A 22,702-nucleotide genomic window follows, 5' to 3' on the forward strand; every position below is an offset into this window, starting at 1 on the left:
TTGACTGCAGTTGTCATTGTTCGTGGCTGTGGAATTACAACCAACATTACTGGTTATTCAATGCTTTCTTTAATAAAAATATTGCAAACTTTAAAAGGTCATCCTAAGGCAGCATGGTGATTTTTTATTCTAAAGCATAACAGCTAAAAAGTGCTGCAGCTGAGCTTCCCCTCATTTACCCACTAATTTGTCAGCCAAATTCTCCTGGTACCTAACTTTATTTCTCTTTATAAATAAGTCATCTGGGGAAGCTGTACTAATTCTTTCATGTCATTAAGACCCTATTTAATAACTTGCTGTTTTTATTGTGCCTAGTAGTGTAACAAAGCAAATGTAAAGCAAAGAGCACAGTGTTCTCTAGAAATATAGAGTATTTAATGTGACTATAAATGAAAAACATGCAGAGAAATTTTTAACTACAATAACAGTTCACTCCCAGATTATTACTTAGTATCCTAAGGTAACTTCAGACACTTTTAACATTTCCCTCTCCTTTGGTTCAACAGCCAACTATCATGACATGATTTCTTTGTATCCTCTCTCTTATGCTTTATCCCAAATGTCCATGCCAACCATCCCCTCATCACCTATGTCTAGTACTCTGCTAGTCTTCCTAAGGCATCCTATATGCTTCAGCAGAATTCCAGAGCAGTTTTACCATGAAGCCAGAAAAGCTTCAGGGCCCCTCATTTGTCCTGGCTTCTTCCAGGGTCCCAGAAATGAGTTCCCATCACCATAGATAGATATTTCTTTTTTTTTTTTTTTTTTTTTTTTTTGAGACAGAGTCTCGCTCTGTCGCCCAGGCTGGAGTGCAGTGGCTGGATCTCAGCTCACTGCAAGCTCTGCCTCCTGGGTTCACACCATTCTTCTGCCTCAGCCTCTCGAGTAGTTGGGACTACAGGCGCCTGCCACCTCGCCCAGCTAGTTTTTTGTATTTTTAGTAGAGACGGGGTTTCACCGTGTTAGCCAGGATGATCTCGATCTCCTGACCTCGTGATCCTCCCACCTCGGCCTCCCAAAGTGCTGGGATTACAGGCGTGAGCCACTGCGCCCAGCTAAAAAGCCCTAATTTTAAGGGCTCCTCACTGCCTGTGGAATTAAGCCATAATCAGTCTCTTCACTTAAGTATATGTACTGTAGATACATCCAGCCTATGTCATGCCATATCTCATTTTCAACAAATTGACCAGCACACTATTTTGCAAACAAACTATACAACTTTTTGCCTCCATTACTTGCTTAGGTCATTTCCTTCACCTGGAATTCTCTTCCTGCCAACAATGTCTAGCCAATTCTACCCATTCTTTAGGCCCAGCTTAAGCATTATCTCCTCCATTCATTCAGTAAACATATATTGTGTCCCTACTTTAAGTCAGCATTGTTCTGAGCACTAGGTTTACATTAGTGGATAAAACAGTGCAAAGACCCTCCCCTCCTGCAGCTTGCATCCTAATGCAGGGAGACAGAAAATAAACCAACAGATAGCAAAAGCATGAGTCTACCAAGAGGTAACAGGTGCTATGGAGCAGTCAAGCAGGAAGTAGGATAAGGAATATTGGGGATTCATCTTAAATGGGGTTTAGGGAAGACCTCATGAGTAGGTGGCATTTCAGCAACAACCTGAAAGAAGTGAAGAATTGAGCCATGGGGTGTCTGGGAGAGAGAATAGCCATGGGGCATCTGGGAGACAGAACAGCCATGGGGTGTCTGGGAGAGAGAACAGATACCTCATGGCTCACTTTTTTCACTTCTTCCAGGTTGTTGCTGAAATGCCACCCACTCATGAGGTCTTAAGACCTCATGGTTTTAAGATCCATCCCAGTAGAACAAATCTTTGCCTTTTTTAAAATGCCGCTAGCTGTTTGTTTACACCCCTCAAACATCATGCTTCTCTCTCACTAGACTGTGTTCTGTATTTATCCCTCCCACAATGCTCTCAGTGACGGGTAGCACTAAGCATAGCTGCTGAATGAATAATGAATTATTTACAAAGGAGCTATGGCCTGAAAAAACAACTCTTGCATTTCAAATGTGTCTAACCCACTTACCATTAAAATAACTTTAAGCACTTGGATGGTCTGTCTCAAAGTAAGTTGACCGATGTATGAGGAGACCAAAATTATATAATAAGATCATTCTAGGTAATTCAAATGCCAAAGTACATTTGCTGGAAATGACTAGTTAATTGGAACCAAAGTGGGTTGTTTTGCCAGAGTTTAAACTCCATCTGCCACTAACTAGCAATTTGACATTGCACAAGTTATTTATTTAACTCTTCTAAGCCTCAGCTGCATTATCTATAAAGTGGGAATAATGAGAGGACTTTGTTGATGATGCTATGAGAATTAAATGAAAGCACAGGGCTTGGCACAACTAAGTGCTCACTAAATACTATTGTAGTCATTTCTATTAGTAATTTTATCAAATCTTGGGCTAAATATGCAACATGGGAAAGCAACCAATGGATGATTTAACCAATTACTTGCTTCAATGGGGAAAAAAGTTTATCTGATTGTTTGATGGAATTAGCTGATTAATTCAGGCAAACGTATCAGTAGGCCCACGTTTTGCATAGACACTATAGTGAATTAAGATAATTAACAAAACATTTGAGAAAATAAAACATGGAAACATATGTAAAATAATTTTCTTATTGCTCTCCAACAAGGTTGTTTCCTTCCTACAGTATTCATTCAAAATGCATTACACAAAGATTTTGCCTCCATTGTATATCCATATGCCAAAAGATGCAAATCCCAGCCCTTCATACTTTACAGTGACAAGCTTAATTGGACTATACACATCTCGACAGTAGATTCTTGCACTTGCATTCTTAATATCCCAACTTTCAAGTGCTTGTGAGCAACAGTGAGGATTTCTGAATTTAACTGCAGTCGTGTTGATTAACGACAGGCACACATTTTGAGAAATGTGTCATTAGGTTATTTGATCATTGCACAAACATCATAAACACAAACCTAGATTCGGCAGCCTATTGCACACCTAAGCTATGTGGTATGGCTTATTGCTCCTAGGCTACCAATCTACACTTTACAATAATGAATACTGTAGGCAATTGTATTTATGTATCTAAAAATAGAGAAGGTACCATAAAAATACAGTATCATAATCTTATGGGACCACCATTCTATAGGCAGTCCATCCTTGACTGAAATGTGGTTACACAGTGCATGATTGTATTTGTATTGAGATCTTGAATCTTGCAGGCTGCAAGACTGTTCTTCAGGAGTGAGTCGGTGCTGTAGAATACATGTAGGATTTTTTGCCTTGTACTTGGAAAGAATCAAGCCTTTTGCCTAGTAAACATGTCTCAATAGCTTTGTTGCCTTTTACACATCTCTGTGTGGAGTAAATCTTCCTTCAAACAATAAATGTTTTCTACTTGGGAAAATTGGGGAAGAGAATAAAGAGGTCAAAGTGAAGGCATTGGAAACGTTGAGGATTCCCAAAGGCATGAGGCTATGTGTCTCATAGTTTTAAGCTAAAGTATGTAACTTTTATTCTTAAATTTATACCTGTGTAAACTCCCAAGTCAGAGACTAATCAGATACTTTGCTTCTTGTCCCTATTTGTGTCACAGCAATTACTTTCCTCAAGTTTGGTGTTTCGCTTTGTTTTTTGTCATCTCAGAAATTTGACACTTCTGAGTACAGCTTTAATGAGGAATGTCAATACTGTAAGTTTAGTTTAGGCTTTCTATTGTAAATTAAATGAAATTCTGAAAGTTTTCTGTTTAAGGACATGGCTGTTTAAAGAAGGAAACACTAAACTTTAAAATCAGCAAAAATTGAAGTGATTATAGCTTTTAAATTTTGATCTATTCAGTAGAAATTCTGTTTTTCTACTTCAATCTGAGAATTATTTTTGACTGTTAAAAAGTCACATTATCAATTAGAGAACAGTTTCTAATTTAGAAATCTTTTTTAACTTGGTTTTCTCATGTGGTTCTCATGATAGCACTGTGAGGTAGTTTCTGAAGATGACATTCTTATTTTACCAGTGAGAAAACTGAAGCTTAGAGGCATTAGACAGTATCCATAAACTATCTTCCTGCATGTGGCACACAGATGGGGATGTTCATTACTTGCAATTGCTCTTATTGCTACTGACATTTGATCTCAGCTGACCTGAGGGTAGGACTGAAGTTCAGATCCCCCTGTTCTCAATGCAGAGGACTTTCCAATATAGCATTCAGCCTTGCCCACATCCCTACCTTCAAGATGGGAGAGAATGAGGATTCCTCAGCTCTTACCTGCATGAGGTGCCTTCCTTGCCCAAAATCAAAACATCAAGATGAGGTCCTCACAGTAGAGAAGACTAGAAATGGAGTCTTCATGGATTGTTGGAGATGGAGGGATTCTTGGAGACTGGGGAAAATGTTCATAAGTGCAAACCCTTATGGATTCTCCTAGTCAAATAGCTCCAGGGCAGCCCCTTTCTTGCCTTCTCAGAACCACAAATTGATTTTCTTGCTTCACTTGTGGTTTCTGGCAGATTCCTCTTCTTGCTGGGCCCAATATGAAACAGAATGTGGTCTCACAGACCTGTTATACTTCCTTCATTCCCTGAAGCTAGCATGTAGTTCTTTTGAGACCTCTTTCTGTGTTTGTACTGCTAGTAGCCATGGAAAATCAACAAGGGTAAAAAGCGTACAGTCCTTTGATGTGGTTTGCATTCACCCAAATTGGGGGAGTGGAGAACATAACAAAAGTATGTCAAGCATGGGAGCAACCTGGAAACCCATATGGTAAAGGGCTGAAATCACATGTAGCTGTTCTAGCAGCCTCCTGAACATCAAGGAGCTAGCGGGGTGGCTAGGAGGTGGGATCAGGTCAACGATGGTTGCAAAGTGCTCTCCTTCATCATTTTTCTGTCCCTTTCACTCTCTGTTCTTTGCCCCATCCCTAGTCCTCTTCCTGGCCATCCCTGGTCCTGCCTTGTCACTATGAAATGAAATCTGTACTGCGAAAGGCAACATTTGGAGCTGTAGAAGAGTTCCCCCAAAACATCTAAGTCTCCAAAAGAAAAGGGAAATGAAATGTTTGAAAGTGGCAGCAACTACTTGAGGGAAACGATAGAGAGGGAACAGGGGACTCGTGGTGATGAAGGAGTCGCCATCACTATATGTCACACTGCCAGTGTGTGAATTAGCTACTGTGACTTAGGCCAGCAAAATTTACCCTGTCCCTCTCCTGCCACCCACACACACTCTGTTTTCTGGAAAATGCCATTTTTTAAATGTTACTCGTGGGTTTGTCTTTTCTCTATCTCCTTTTCTACTGTCCTAGAAATGTAATTTGGGAAATGCAGCCAGATTTAAATATTTGAGATCATTTAGGAAAGAGCAACTCACCCAACCTCAGGTAACTACTAGATTCCAAGGAGAAACCATGAACCAGCAGAGGTAGGTCCTTCCCTCAGGCAGTATTTATCAACATGTGATATTTTGCATAACCCCATCAAAATCACCTCAGGTACTTATTAAAAGCTAAGATTTCAAGGACTAATTCAAACCAAGCTGTAATTGAATTATCTAGGGGTGGGCACCTGGAAATTGCATTTTAAACAGGTCCTCCCCATCCATACACACATACCTATGTTATTTGTATGCATCTTAAATTTGAAAACTATACTTCAGAGGCTTAAAACACTATGTCATAATTTTAACTGAGGCCTAGGTCAGCCAAGTTCCAAGTTAGAATTTTGTGTGTGTGTGTGTTTTTTTTTTTTTTTGTCAGTAACATAGAATACATCTTTTGCTTTATATAATGGAATTTCCTCAAATAAGAAGTTCTATTTCTTTCATCAGTCCAGTATCCTCTTCCCTGAAAAATACCTTGCCCACATGTCTAAATTATTATCTTTTTTTCTTGAGTCTCCTCCACTGAAAGAGGAAATAAAAGCAATAGATGTTTCCTTTGTACATTCTGAAGCTATTTCCTAATACCCTTGACTACCACCCTTATCTGTCCTTACACTGGTGCTGAAAGCACAACAAAGAAAAACACTCCAAATTCAATTGATTTGAACTAAAAGCCACTAGTCTGGGAGCCAGGCCAATAAATAAAATGGCAAAAACTTATTTGAACCAATTAGATAGGGATATGCAAATTAATTGGCCATGATATCAGGGTCAAGCAATAATATGCAAATAAACTGGCATCTTATTGAGCTAATGGAACAGGAATATGCATAATAAGTTGGCTGTGATGTCAGAAGCTTCATCATAATTTTAGGCATGAATGTTACAATATAATATCAATTCTGGGACACTTCAAAATGCTTAACTACAATATTGATAAAATCATCTAAATTCCTAAAACGTGAACAGATTGGTCTAAAAAACAAATGACAAGTCTTGAAACTGGATCTTTCTAGAAAATGAGTAATTAGAAAGGATTATAGCCAAGCCCGGTACAAGTTGGGACCCAGGCACAGTTACTCATTTCCACAGAATGGATAGAAATGCTATGCCTGAAGGACTAACAGTTTTAGAGAAATGAGCAGACGTGAAATCAAGAGAAATAAGTGATAGACTGTAATGTATTTGTTCAGAACAGTTAGCACAAAAACTCCTAAGTAAATTCTTTAGCCAGCAGGTATATATCCAATCAGTCAACAAACATCATGTGAAAACTCCTTTGTGCCAGGCACCATGCCAATCTTTGGGAATATGAGCAAAAACAGCAGACACTTGCATAGCAGAATGTGAGCCAGACACTGTTCTAAATGCTTTACATATGGCTGATTTAATCTCCATTACAACCCTATGAGGTAGATACTATTTTTAATGTGATTTTATTGATGATGGAACTGAAGGACAGAGAGGTACATAACTTGCCCGAGGTCACAGGATTACTATTTGACAGAGCTAGGATGTCAACCCAAGCAGACTGTCTTCAGACTCCAATGAATAAAACATGATGTCTAGGTCCTTATCATTGCTCAGCAGGTTCAACCTGGAGAACAGGTGGGTAACTACATGCTGCAGTTTGAAAGATATCCAAAAGTGACCTGATTCCAAATATCCTCTATACTCGAACTAAAATTCTATCATGGAACTCACTAACATAAATCAGTTGGTTGACTGTTTAATTAGTTCTTTGGCTACTTAGACAGCAAAGGTGAGATCAACAAGTCCATAACACCAGACATCGAATAGTCATCAATGATTTTTATTCTGGAAAGGACTGTATCAGTTTCTTCCTAATGCACAGATTGGTATGTTATTTTTAGTGACTTATTCTTCATACACAAAAGAGGATGAGACACAAAACAGTGATATTTCAGCTGTACCTGTACAGGTGCAGAAGAGAGGTTGCCGAACATGGTGGAAGAGAGTCCAAGTTTAAGGGATTTGGATGCCTTTTGGAGATTAAAGAAAATTTTTACTTACAACTAAATTTTAGCAAGGGCTAATTCTGTAAAGGAGTCCGTGATATTATTGCGAGAGGGGCAGTATGATGTAGGAGTACAAAAGCTTACTACCCCTGTAAATTGTTATGGCACTCTTTGGGTCAAAATTACATATATAAATATTAAAATTAAAGAAATTTGAATTGCAATAGACAACTTACCAGGAAAATACATTTCAGCTAGATAATGTTAACAAGAGAAATCTACGGATGAAGAAGTAGAAACAGGGAGGTCTGTTCTAAGGCACTTTCACCAGTCACCTTAAAACTCATAATTCTGAAGGTAAGATAAATGTTTCCAGCCATTGAAATGCAAAGCTCAGTGGGTAAATTTAAAAAATCTAGCTAAGCTGAGTAAGCCAAAAAATGTGGTAGATGTGCTTCATTTGGGTCAAGCTAAAAAATAATACACTGAAGGGAAAACATGACCCAATTTAGAGTATAGAGGAATAAGATCAATTATAAATCAAGAAAAACGTCACATAGAACCATCCATTGAAGACATTCACCAAATGAATGTGTCTTTTTTGCTACCCCCAAAAAGTCTTGATGTTGTCACAGAAGATTTTATAAATAAAAGGGAGGGAAAATGCCCTACCTTTGTCCAAGTCCAGAGCTCATTCATGTGTACAATACACAGAGTTTTGGTTGTCCACCTCAGGAAAGACGGTGGTGTTAGATGACTATCTGCTGGAGGACGGCAGCTACAATAGAGGGATGAAGGGGCTGTGTGTGAGGACAGGCTAGGAACAGTGGGACTTTGTGGTCTGGAAAAGGAAGGCTGAACAAGGATATGATGAAAGTCTGAAAATCTTGAAAGGTAGAGCTAGAGTAATACCTACCTATTTATCACATCCCACAATACTAGAATCAGGAAGTCACCTTGATGTTTGAAAGAGAATAGATAAAAGGGACAGCTATTCAGGATGATCTCAAAGGCACCTTTCTACTCAAAAATTCTTTGTCAAATTTTCTTTACTACTTTACAGTTGGGTTGTAAATACGTGTTGCTCTAGGAAATGGAACAGATTGAAATATAAGACTGAGATGAGTGTATTGTCTGTTTTGTGTTATAGGCTTATAAGGAGACATCTCTAAACCTTTGTGTTGTCTTGTAGGAACCCCTCAAGCCTTTCCATGGGTAACCATAAATAGCCCACAGCTGCATATCTCACTAATCCAACCCAGAATGCTTACATTTGCATTCTTGAGTTGGACACTTCTATTCCCTTCTCTTCATTCAGTAAACAGAAAAAAAAAAAAATAAGAAAGGTCGGAATTTCTAGCAGGTAAATAAATGCACTGGGAGGAATAGAGCCCCAACAAATTCCTATTTTTAAAAATTATATTTAGTGGGTTCTTCCAGGAGATACTTGGGAGTTTCTAATAAAACTATTAAAAACATGTAGCAAAAGTCAGTGCTATTTTCTCCTTCTTATACCTTTTATAAAGTTATAAGATTCCTGATAGTAAAGCCTATAATAGGTGACAAAAGCATGCAAAGTTTTGAGTCTCAAACTCTACAATAATGCTCAGAAATGGAAACATCAAAGACAGTCTTAAAAAAAAAAAAAAAAAACTGTACTGGCCAGGTGCAGTGGCTCACACCTGTAATCCCAGTGCTTTGGCAAGCCAAGGTGGGAGGATCGCTTGAGCCCAGGAGTTTGAGATCAGCCTGAGCTGCATAGTGGGACCCCCATCTCTACAAAAAAAATTAAAAAAAAAAAAAATACTAGCCGGGAATGGTAGCGGACACCTGTGGTCCCAGCCACTTGGGAGGCTGAGGTGAGAAGACCTCGAGCCCAGGAGGTCAAGGCTGAAGTGAGCTGTGATTGTGCCACTGCACTCCAGCCTGAGTGACAGAGCGAGTCCCTGTCTCAAAAAAAAAAAAAAAATTGTACTTTATTAAATCACCTCTGCTTCCAAAAGTATAAACTGTTTCTACTTGGTTCCTTAATACCTTATTCTTAATCTCAGTTATGAAGATATTGTTCGCTTTTCACCATAGTCTTGCCACCTGCTGCAGCATGAGCTACTTTGAGAGCAGGGATTGTGACTACTTATGTCTCTGTTCTCAGAGCCCCTAAAATATATGTGAAGAAACAGACTTTAATATACCCTGCCTAAACAATCAGTTATGAATTTTTAAATTCCACTAATCTAACTGATTATTTTATCTTCATCTTCCAAATGATCTGACTTATTAGTTTCATCACTTAATGCAATTATTTTGGCATCATACAGTAGTAATCCTATTATAATAGAAATAGCAGCTCATAAATAAAAACTAGATAATGGAATTCTTCAAATCAATTGGTTATTTTAGCCATCATTTTCAGAAGATTTTACTTCCTTCCTTCCTTTATTTCCCCCCTCCCCACCACCTTTAGTGGTTAAAAAAAGAAAAAAGAAGCAGACTATCTCTAAGAGATAAGAGAAGAGAGTGACACAGAAATGCACACATTACTGTAGTTATACCTCAATGACAGTCATAAAGGCATTTTCAAGGGAAAAAGTAAAGACAGAGAATGATCCCTTGGTCACCTTTTGCCCAGCATGAACAGACAAGGCAATGATTCAGCATCTTACTTGTCCACTGTTTTAAAGACGAACTCCTTATCAAAGGAAGTCAAAAGACCATAGCAGCTGACTGCCTTCTTGAATTACTAATGGCCTAAGTTTGGTGGCACATCATTTTCAGTGATGACTGGAAAACTAGGAGGCTTTCTATAAATTTTTTCTTTCAGAAATAAATGATTTTATTTAACTTTAAAAAAGAAATAAGCACATTTATTTTATATCCTCAGAACCACTGAAACTGCTTTTACCCAAAACTAAAGCAACGTGATTAAGAAATTAATAGATTTCAAACTACTGATTTCAGTCAACAATATGATGGTGTAATTAACTAATAAAGTGTCCCGTTAACAAAAAAAAGAGCCGAATGCACATTTCGTGATAGTGCACTTGCAGAATTGCTACATATACTACATATACATATGAAACTGCAAGATTACTCAGTAATCTACTGATGCAGCTGTGATTTGTCGAGAATATTATGAACTTTCATATCCTTATTAAGGAAACAAATGCTTTCACAAATAGCACTGTGTTTAAATATTTCTCTAGAATTTTAGTTTTAAAATTATAGGAAAGCTCAAGAAATAAAGTTAACCCATAACCCCACCACTTCTTTTCATACATAAGTAAAAAAGTAACTCAAATCAGCCCCTCTAATCCTTTCCCATTCCTCAGAGTTAATTGACTCAAGGAAATAATTTGAAATTTTATATCCTTTCAGGTATTCTTTCTGCTTATATCAATTCTATACATATATATATACAAATATATATGCATTTTACAAAATGGGATTTTAAACACATTATTCTGTAATTATTTTTCACCTAGCAATATATAATAGAGATCCTTTGGACCAACATATCGGTCTGCCATATCTAGTGGTTGCATAGCATCGCTTTGTTTGAACATATCATAGTATATTTAGTAATTCTCTTATAAATATAACTATGAGAAAAACTATATAACTTCACCAAAAGACTTCAAATGAGACCTAAATAAATAGTTAAATAACATGCTCTTGGATAGGGAACAATATAGTAAAGATGTCATTCTTCCCAAATAAATGCCATAAATGAATTTGAAAGGTAAGTAACACACTAAAAGAAAGCTTTGCCTCACATAAACAGATCAAATATTAATATCCCTATAATACAAAGAGTTTCAACATATCAGTGAGAAAGTAAAGCAATAGGAGAAAGTCTCTATTTTATTAATGTTCCTAAAATGTACTTGCTGCTGCTTCTACTACTGGCTGCTGTTGCTGAGAAGTAAGACGTTACATTTATACAATGTCATTATGCATCTAAATAAGAAAGGATTTTAAAGTAAGATGCAATTACCCTAAGTTCAAAACCTAAAAATGTGTTGCTTAAAAAACCAACCTAGACTGATTGCAAAGAGTACCAGAAAAAAAAAAAAAAAAAAAGAAAAGAAAAAAAAAAGCAAGTCATTAGCTTGTAGATTTTCAAATTTTCATCAACTATATTGCCAGGAGTTTGAATCCATTAAAACACTCAATCCAGCAGCATTATTATGATAACAACTTGCAAAGATCTGTGACAGTCACTAAAAGTCAAAGTTAAACTATATACCGCTATGAAAGTCATTTTTAAGGGAATTTTCCAATTTCTAGACTTTACAAAAACAAGTAAGCATTTGAAAGCTACTTTTACTACAAGTTGCCAGTTCAATTTGTGTCTCTAGAAAACACTCCTGCATTTTATGGCACTGTCTTTAATGCAGTGAAAATATTGCAAATGAAACTAGCCTAAAGGGCAATAATATATCACAGCAAATCTCCAGTTACTATAATTAGGAATCTATTCTAATCTTACCGGAAAGACATGTTAGTGTTTTATGTTTGTAAGGATTTCACTGAAATTTTTAAAAAATAGCTTAGTAGAAGAGATTTTAAAAGAGGCAGTGAATGTTTATGAATTATGCAAGTCTGAACTTTCATTTTAATAACTTCATTAAAATATAAAAACCTTAAAAGCCTCCCATCAGGAATTTAACTTTATAGAAATGCTTTATATGTGCCCTGACCTTGCCAAGAGGCAGACCTAAGGTATGATTTAACAGTTACTACAGGGCAAAGCCTAATAATAAATACCTATCTGAAAATGCCAGCATTTGTCCTTGCCTCCTTGGCCTCCGGTGGAGTTGCAACTCAGCCATAAACAGGCCCTCTCCTGAGAGCCAGCAGGGCGCAGCAGAAAGGGAACAGCAATTGGCCCCAGAAAGCCTGGATTGGAAGCCTTTAACCTTTCTGATCCTCAGTCTGTTCATCTATAAAACTGGGGTATTAGAGACAGCCACATTGTTGAGTAAACAAATGAGATAACGTTAGGTGGAAGCTCCAAGTAGAAAGCACTATATATATAAATATTGGTTGTTTCTAAGCAAAAGACAGTTCTTGGTTAACTCTTAATTTTTCTCACCGTATCCTGGCTCCAGGAGAATATGTGTCCCTATATGGCTGATATAAATAATACTGTGTGTGTGTGTGTGTGTGTGTGTGTGTGTGTGTGTGTGTGTGTGTGTGTGGTGTGGTGTGTTCAAAGAATGCCTCTTCATTATTTGGATGGCAGTCACATGCTTTGGCTAACTTATGTTGGCATCCTGAAGCTAACAGCAAATCCTCCTCCCATCTCCTGTTACTATGTGGATGCAAGACCCAGCATATTTTATAAGAAATCAGACCAGTAGTATATTTCTACCACCTTCAGCTTGTTAAGCTATTTATTTGAGTTAAGACACCGAGTTCCCTTCCAAGTACTTCTTTTATGACAACAGATCCAAGACAGACACAGCTAATTGAGCCAATAAATAGGGACAAAGAGGAAGAACAGAGCCTCTGTCATCCTAATTATCAAGTTAATGCCTGGTTGCTGGACAAACTCTCCCTCTCTCTAAAATGAACCACCACAAGATGGAACCTGCTGTTGCAATGTTAATTGGACTAGAAGTGGCAGGACCTGGTCCCAGAGCAGCTCCTGGTTGTCTTTCCAAATAATTTTGCCCCAGCTAATAAATACCTAATTGGATACGATATGAGTCGGTATTTGTTGTTCACTGCTACATAATTGAGTGGTCAAGATTTCATCTTTCACCTGTCTCTACAAATTCTCAATCTCCACAAGTAGTCAACATTAAAAACAAAAAAGTTACCCATGTAAATTTCTACATCCTTGCATCCAAAGACCTTTTAACTCTCTTCAGCTTGCTTTCCTCTACATGAAATTTCATTGTCTATATTAAACATATCCCCAGGCTGTGCCCATCTTGGCATTTCAAAAAAAATAGAAAAATCTGGTTGGATTATACGTCTGCCTTCTCCTTAAATCAGATGAATTGCTCCACTTGCTGATAGGATAAGTAGCTCAGTTAAAGCATATACTAAGAATCTAGGTAAGAAATGTGAAAAAAAAAAATGTCGCTTATCAGTACTACAGCAGAGATGATACCTTTATACCACTTTGATTTGTTACTTAACTAATTGCTATATTTACCCTATCAGTCGTGTTGAACTGTGCCTCCCTCAAACAACTAGCAAGACTGACCTGAGGTTGAACCAATTGCTTAGGACACATCCTCTATGAAGCTATAAATAAACCTGAAACCTATCTATATTTCAGTCTCTGGAGATGAAAGTGTCAGAGCTGGCAGGGCATGGTGGCTCATCCCTGTAATGCCAGTACTTTAGAAGGCTGAGGCAGGAGGATTGCTCGAAACCAGGAGTTTGAGACCAGCCCGGGCAACATAGTGAAACCCTGTCTCTACAAAAATTATTAGCCAGGCGTGGTGGCATATGCCTCTAGTCCTAATTACTCGGGAGGGTGAGGCAGGAGGATTGCTTGAGCCTAGGAGGCTCAAGCCCATGATGACTCACACCGCTACATTCCAGACTGGGTGACAAAGCAAGACCCTGTGTCAAAAAAAAAAAAAAAGTGTCAGATAAATTTAAGAGGTATATTTCAGCCTGATCCATATTGAGATTAAGGGCTGCTTTCTTTTAAATAAAGGTATGTTTAGTATTTCTACAGTAGGATTCAATACAATAGAATTAAAAGTATGTGTGAGTTTAGCCCAAAGCTAAAGAGAAAGATACTATTCTCAAGCCAAATTACATACAGTATGTAGATGTACCTGTGTCTTTATCTTTTTTTTATTTTTTTGAGACAGGGTCGGATATATCTTTTAAAATCGACTTGCCCTCGTACTTTTATAGCACGTGCAGATTTTGATTCTTGTAACTGTCACTTGAAATTTTGTTTTTTAAAGCTAAATTAGTCCAACCATCTTGCATGCTGCAAGAGGAACTAGTTATTCAAGCTCTGAGAATTTACTATTTGCTTACAAGCAAGATAACAAGAATGGAATCTTTTTTATCTTGGGTGGGTCAGTGAGCAAAAAGATATTTCTTTTTATTTCTGTGTGCTATTGGTATGGGTGGTTCTCGTCATTGCCTCTCTAACTTTTCATTTAAATTTCAAAATGATTTAATCTTAAATGTAAAATAACTGTGAAATCTTATTACCAAGATTATTTATTTCAAAGATGAGTCTCCAGCAACAGAGTTCCTACACTCTATGCTGAGAGATCTGGAATATTGCATTCATTTCTGAGAACACACTTAAGAGGAGAGACATTAACTTTCTGAAGCATATCCAGCAGGAAATCAGGGTCGTGCAGAGGGCAGATACAGTCTCAGTTAAGGAACAGTTCAAAGAACTGGAGATATTTAAGCTGCAAAATACAGAACTCAAAGAGGACATAACTGTCTGAAAAATGTGGGAAAAGAATTGAACCTTATTAACCTATAGTTAATAAGAATTAACTATAAAGACCTGAACTGGGATCCATGAATATAAGCCATGGAAATCCATACTTTGTTCTTCCCATTTTAGTTCCCAAGCAAAAGCTAGATGAAGGTTTAACTCAGAAATACTGAGTTAGGGATGGTACCCTATCTACCTGCCATAGGTTAGGGAATTAACCTATTAAATCCCTCCAATCTCCTAAAGTTTCATTTTAAAACTCTAAAAGATCATGCCCAGCCTAAAGATAACATCAGCCCATGGAAGAACACATCTATTAAAGACAAAGGTATCCTCACCAAAAGTGATTATTTTATTTTTTCCTTAAGATAATAAGAATGAAAGACTACTACTGCTAATAATAATTATAGTTGTAATCTAGTCAGTGCTTTCTCTGCTGTGGATTTACTAATTTGGCCTTGTTTAATCCTATTCACACCCTCATGAGGTAGGTATGGTTATCCCCATATATGAATGAGAAAACTAAGGTTTAGAAAAGTGACTTGCTCAAGGTCACAAGGTAAAGAAATGGCAAAGGCCCAGCTCCTCACTCCAGCTGCATCTGTTTCCTAAGCCTGCCCACTTTCTCACAGCTTCCCTAGCTAGACTGTGCACACTGTAATTTCAATTGGCTATAATCCCCAAATCATAGAAACCTCAATTCTAGAAGATAATGAATGCTCTTGAGCAGCAAAATGATCATCAGTTGACTCACAATGAATACTCTCTATAGATTATTTTGACAAAGTAACGCTATCCAACTGTGCCTGCAAATGCCAACACATGCAAATCCCTGCGACTTCATAAACAGCAAATGCCCTAATGAGCTAAAGAAACAATTGCTCTTTATTCATTTTTTTCAGTGTGTTTCTTACTTCTGCTGGAAAATAATGTCCAGAAGGAATTTGTGTTCTATTCAATGACTATAAAAAAGAGGAAGGTTAGTGTTTACAAGTTTACATCATACAAAAAAGAGTGGCCGTGAAATAGTGAGCTGTGGCTTCCTGGTGGGAAGACACTCATATGCAGCCCGTGACTTCCTGGGAAGTTTTAACTTACTTTTAATCATTTCAGAAGTTGTGCCTCAGAAGTTTGAGATAAAAAAGTTCATAGCATCTTGCCTTTTTCTCTCTTTTCTGCCCCTCCTTTTTTAGCTTGGTAAAATGTAGTCCAGAAAAAGAGGTGGAGGGTGAAGAACCAGTTTCAGTATTTGCTCCTCCAGGAAACTTCCCCACATATCCTAAACCCATCTTTGTTCTTCTTTACCTTTATACTGTCCATGTTTTTTCACTTGATCACTGACTGTTGTGTTTCTTTGATTGTGTTCTGTACATACCTTTTTTTTTTCTCATTCATGAGACTGAATTATTTAATCATCAGGGTTACCAACACCCTCATTATTTCTTTTTCTGTGTTCCCCTGGTCCACTGGAGTTATCTTGTCCCATGATTTATCACACACTGTAGGTATCCATGGCTCTTGCTCTGTGAACCCCTTTAAGGAGACCCAACTCAATTCACTTTTGCATAACCATCACCTAGCATCGCCTAGCACATAGTAGGCCCCCATGAGGAAATTAGATTAAATGAAAACTCTGATAGTTCTTTTAATCCCCAGTGTTTGACATATAGTATGAACTGAATTGAAGTAAAGTGAATTAAATTCAATCAGAACAAATCAAAATGAACTGAAATGACTATATTAAGACATTATTATGTTGGATAAAATTATCCAGTTTATATTTATAATTTGAAGAAAAATTGATTAGCATAGCCTAGCTATGTTGTTGTGTGATTCCTATGATGGACACTCAAGATTGCCCATTAAGTTACTACCCTAGAAAGGTCAGCAGCCTTTAGGCCCAATATTGCAGTTACTTATTTAAGTTCAGGCCATAAGGGTAGACATAGTCTAAATCACTGTGTATTTAAAGAATGGCTGAGAAATGTAGACCGAACCCTGGAAGGCTGACAGTATTTCTGAACAAGCAAATGATGTTTAAAGTGAACTGATGCTGTTGATTATACAGGAGGATTCCCCAAAAAGTAGATCTAAAATTTCGTTTCCAGGGCTAAGTCACCTTCTTGGTCCATGGTTTGCTGTGATCCCAGAAGGAGAGGAAACCATACCCACAACACTCTCATCCCTCCCCTCTCTTCTTATCTCTAGCTTCTAAAAAGTAGTCCATTAGCACGCACTGTGCACCCCATCTGGGTTCAGCCCTGTGTTAGGCACCTGAAATTCAGTCAATACAATGAACATTATCTCTCCATTTTTGGGTCCTAACATCTCAAAAAGGAGACCAACAATAAGTAAGTACCAAAAATATTAATCATAAATGATCACAAATTCTATCAGGATGTAAAGGAGAGAAATGACAAAATATTCCCCTTGTCCAAAAATGTAGACTCTGACTTAGGAGTATAGGCAATTCTTTTCTCAAAATTATATCCTTTTTCATCAGAAAAAGTAATTACTGGTAAACAAGAAAACTAAGCATTTTGTAAAAATGAAAATGATTGGGGGAGAGAGGAATGTCCTCCCCTACAATCTGTGCTTAACTAGCTTAGGCTTGTCTAATGAGACCAGACATCTTTTAATGTTGATGATGTTCACCTATCAGTAAAACTTTGGGAGCACATTCCTCTTTATACATTTACTTGTAGGTTTGTAAGTGTATATTTACTGCGATAGTAATATAAAATGGATATTATAAACTTAAAAGTCAAAAAATGTAAAAGATAAAGCAAAAGTAAACATTTTACAATTATTTGCCTTATGAATGATAAAAATGTTACTCTCCCTTTAAAATATAATTACTAGTATGTTAATAAATATACCTCACTTTTCTTTAAGATATCTGTTTAACTTTGTCATGTAGCAATTCACAAGTGTAATATTAGATTCCATTTATTTCAAACCTTAGTTTTATAGACAGTCACATCTGAAAAAATGCCTCACAAATGCACAATATTCATAATATTTAATATGAGCTTAGTTTGGAATTTACAGAAAATATGTCAATGTATCACATCGACTGAAGTTTCTGATGTTTTTTTAAATTTTAGCCAGCTTCTCTAACCTGAAATAGATGATCATTCTTACCTGTAGGCATGACTGACAGAGCACAGCTGAAGAAGAGGTACCAGCTCTGTCGTATTCTCATTTCTCACTCATATTTGCATTATCAATTTTTCTTCAAGCCACAGTTGTTGTTTAGGACTCATTTTAGGCAACATGCTCATTTTGTGAGGAGTAGTTTGGTACAATTAAATAACATAATCTATAAACCAATTTAACTGGCCTCACATAAAGTGCAATACATAGAAAAACGTTAACAGCAAATAAAGTGCAGGCCCCCCACCCCACGGTGGTGCTTCCATGCCACCCTCAGGAAACCTTGACTACTGCGTGTGAATCATGCCCGAACAGGGACACCTCTGTGATACTGTACATCAGACCTCAGTAAATTTCCAATCCTTTATTTTTAGAAGGAGAAAATAAAGTAGAAACTCTGGCATTTTCTTCTGGGATGCCAGAAGTAAATATTTGAATTTTTACTTCATTTTTTCCACACTGAAGATCAGAGAAACTAAAGGTTTCAAGTTTATAAACCAAAAGTCAGCCAGCAAATACATTTTCCTTTCCTTTTTCTTACCAAAGAGAAAAAGATGATATCATATTGATTCAGTTTTGTCTTTATAGACCAATTACTCATTAACCAGAAGGAAAGATCATCGTTATTTATTAATGTGATACTGAATTTTTATTTTAAAATGATACACATTCTAACCAACGGTAAGTTCTTCATAATTTTCATAAATAATGCCTGATTTTAAAAAGAAAAACAGATGTAAAGAGGCACTAAACCAGATTAGTTTCAGGACATTCGATGTCACCAGAAGAATAGGAATGGCTGCATGTTGCGCCTGTAAAGGGAAACACTGGATGGGTAGCAGGATGGCTGCTTACAAGAATTTGAAGAACTACCCTATGAACAAAAGTATGGAATCAGACATTCAGCAAATATGTATTAAATGCTCCCTAACTAAGGACCACAGTGAGGAGCTGGAGAGCTGGCGGTAGTGAGATGGATTTTGTGATACCTGCCTACAAGGAGCTTGGAACCAGCTCAGGGAGATCCACTTTAAAATACTGTGTGATTTAGATTAGGAATAAACTAACTTTTTTTGTAAAGGACCAGATAGTAAATATTTTAGGCTTTGCAGGCCACATGGTCTCTTACAACTAAATATTCAACTCTGCTATTGTAACACAAAAGCAGCCACAGACAGTCTGTAAGGAGTACACATAGCTGTGTTCTAATCAAACTTTTTATTTGTGGATACTGATATGTAAATTTCATATAATTTTATATGTCATGAAACGTTAATCTTTTTTATTTTTTTCAACTCTAAAAATGTAAAAATTTTCTTAGCTTATGACCTACAGAAACATGCAGCAGCTAGACCTGGTCCACAGGTAGTAATCTGCCGAGAGCTAATTAACAGGATTTCACAAGACCTCAGAGGAAGAGTACTTAACCTCCACTGGAGATTTCATGGGCACTTCCTGGAGAAACCAAGAACCTCGGTGGGGGATTGTGCAGGGCAAGGGGATAGGCCAAAAGGACAGTGAGAGCAAAGGCAGGATTGTACAAAACAGACATGGTTGTACAAAAACAGTGTAGAGGAACTGTTAAGAAATGAAGTTAGAGAGGCAGAGCACAGTCAGGAAAATTGAACTTTATGTTCCAGAGGTGGTGAGTAGCCACTGCAGGGATTTAAGCAGGGAGTTTGTGCTGGAAACTGTAACATTAATTCCAGCTCAGGCTGTGGAATCAGCCTGACATGGTTAGGATCCCAGTCTGCCACTCACCAAGCATATAGACTGAAATCATTTTCTTATCCTCTTCAAATATCAGTTCCATCACCTGAAAACCAAAGATAATCCCTATCTTGCTGTTTGTTATTCTCTATTCTTGTACCTGTCTGCTTCACGTATTGCTCATAGTGTCACAACTAGTAATATAAATTTCCTGGCTGACTTGTTATTTGACTGGTGCCCCCTCTAGATTGTGGGGCCATGTCATCAGCCATATAGACCAAGTGCCTAGCAGGGCGCCTGACTGAAAAGTACCTGATGAATAAATGAGGAAAAAAAAAAAATCAACTAACAATGATAAAGCCAACGATCTCCCACCTTGTAGTTCTATCACTATCCATGCTTGCTTCTTGCCTTACGAGGATAAATATGTTGTATCACTTATTTAAAGCTTGGAATAAAGTCATAAAGAAAAATGATTAACCATTTCTATACAACTATTTTATCCACAATGTTTATTTTCTTGAGCAAGTTCTCATTACATTTCACTTTGCCACATGGCTTTTCCTTCTTCCACTGAGATACACTTCCTCCAAGAAATTTTCTTAATCTAAATGTTACAGGAAAGGAGTCCCAATCCAGACCCCAAGAGAGGGTTCCTGGATCTTGTGCAAGGAGGAATTCAGGGTGAGTCTGCAGTGCACAGTGAAAGCAAGTTTATTAAGAAAGTAAAGGAATAAAAGAATGGCTACTCCATAGACAGAGCAGTCCTGAAGGCTGCTGGTTGTCCATTTTTATGGTCATTTCTTGACGATATGCTAAACAAGGTGTGGATTATTCATGCCTCCCCTTTTTAGATCATATAGGGTAACTTCCTGATGTTGCCATGGCATTTGTAAACTATCATGGTACTGGTGGGAGTGTAGTAGTGAGGACAACCAGAGGTCGCCCTTGTCGCCATTTTGGTTTTGGTGGGTTTGGCTGGCTCCTTTACTGCAACCTGTTTTATCAGCAAGGTCTTTATGACCTGTATTTTATGCTGGCCTCCTTTCTCATCCTGTTACTGAGAATGCCTTAGCCATCTGGGGATGCAGCCTAGTAGGTTTCAGCCTCATTTTACCCAGCTCCTATTTAACAGAGTTGCTCTGGTTCACACGCCTCTGACATAAATGGGCAATTTTCTAGTTTATATTCTAGTTTATATTGCAGTGAGCTGGAAATGAAGCAAAATCTTTCCAATGCATAATTCAGCCTAATTTTTTTAACTTAAATTCACAGGTAGGCTAAATGGCCCATTTCATTAATGATCTACAAATGTCTGCATGCCTCTTTATCTAAATTGCCAAAATACCTTTATATTTCATTGCCCAATGTCACATTATAAATTGTAAATATATGATTTATCTATTCATTGGATTTCCAGAACGCTTATTCTAGGGCAAACAAGAAAGCAATAAAATCCATGTTAAATTTTAGCTCATATTGCTCCTTATTGTTCAACTTCATTCATTCGTTCAACAAACACCTTTTGAATGCTTACTGTGTGCCATCTACTGTTAAACCTTCCCTTTTAGAGATATTTATGTAACATGTTTTTTAAGGTGTTTATTTTCTAAATAGCTTAAGTCTTAACCACCAATTTATTTTTTTCTTCTATATGTGTTGGTAATTGTGGCCTAGATAAAAGCCCTAGCGATTATAGTGACAGGACAAAATGTAAAAATTCTCAGGGCTATTTAAATTATACACAGATTTTAAGAAGCACTGTGTTGTGTTTCTGTCATCCTTCTACTTTCCAAAAGAATATATCTGCATCCTAAAATGTAATCACATTTACTTAAGACAAAGTGGCTTTTGAAAATTCAGACTTTGCTTCTATTGTGTTTGTTGTATGTATAAACAACTTAGCTTCCCTTTCTCCCTTTTAGTTACAGAATTCTTTAGGACTAATTATAGATTGAGAATATCCGGGGTGCTAAACTTATGTACAATTTACTCAATATACCCAATCTGTTATTTAGGAAAGCACTGCCTTTTTTTTTTTTTTTTTTTTTTCTCTGAGACTGAGTCTCACTCTGTTGCCTAGGCTGCAGTGCAGTGGCACAATCTCAGTTCACTGCAACCTCCACCTCCTGGGTTCAAGCAATTCTCTGCCTCAGCCTCCCTAGTAGCTGGGATTACAAGCACACACCACCATGCCCAGCTAATTTTCGTATTTTTAGTAGAGACAGGGTTTCACTATCTTAGCCAGGTTTGTCCTGAACTCCTCACCTCAGGTGATCCACCGGCTTTGGCCTCCCGAAGTGCTGAGATTATAGGCGTGAGCCACTGCACCCTGCAAACCCTGCCATTTTCTAAGGAGTGCTTATACTTACATTCTAACATGTATTTTGTTATCACTCCAATCTTGAGTAAAATTAATAAGGGGATCATCTGTATGAGAAAACAGATAATTTGATTATTTTTCTAGAAATGAGTTATTTCCAAGAAAATTCTTTTCAACTATGACAAGATTTCCTGGGATTTAATTTGCAATTACTAATTTGTTAAACCAAAAGAAATTGGAGATAATATATTCATTCAATGCCATGTATCAATATTCTATAAATATATATATTTCACGTGTGTGTATATATATTCTTTCTTTAATTTATTTATTTTTATTATACTTTAAGTTTGAGGGTACATGTGCACAACGTGCAGATTTGTTACATATGTATACATGTGCTACCTTGGTGTGCTGCACCCATTAACTCGTCATTTACATTAGGTATATCTCCTAATGCTATCCCTCCCCCCTTCCCCCACCCCACAACAGGCCCCGGTGTGTGATGTTCCCTGTCCTGTGTCCAAGTGTTCTCATTGTTCAATTCCCACCTATGAATGAGAACATGCAGTGTTTGCTTTTTTGTCCTTGTGATAGTTTGCTGAGAATGATGGTTTCCAGCTTCATCCACGTCCCTACAAAGGGCATGAACTCATCCTTTTTTATGTGCATAGTATTCCATGGTGTATATGTGCCACATTTTCTTAATCCAGTCT

At 37.3% G+C, this 22,702-nt stretch overlaps 1 protein-coding gene across 3 annotated transcripts in view; it reads left to right on the forward strand.

The window, feature by feature from the left end:
- Positions 1 to 22,702, forward strand: part of SYT1 (synaptotagmin 1) — a 600,629-nt gene that overhangs the window by 494,948 nt on the left and 82,979 nt on the right. The window lies entirely within an intron of this gene.

This window comes from Rhinopithecus roxellana, chromosome 10 (genome assembly GCF_007565055.1).
Source record: "Rhinopithecus roxellana isolate Shanxi Qingling chromosome 10, ASM756505v1, whole genome shotgun sequence".
Lineage (NCBI taxonomy): Eukaryota > Metazoa > Chordata > Mammalia > Primates > Cercopithecidae > Rhinopithecus > Rhinopithecus roxellana.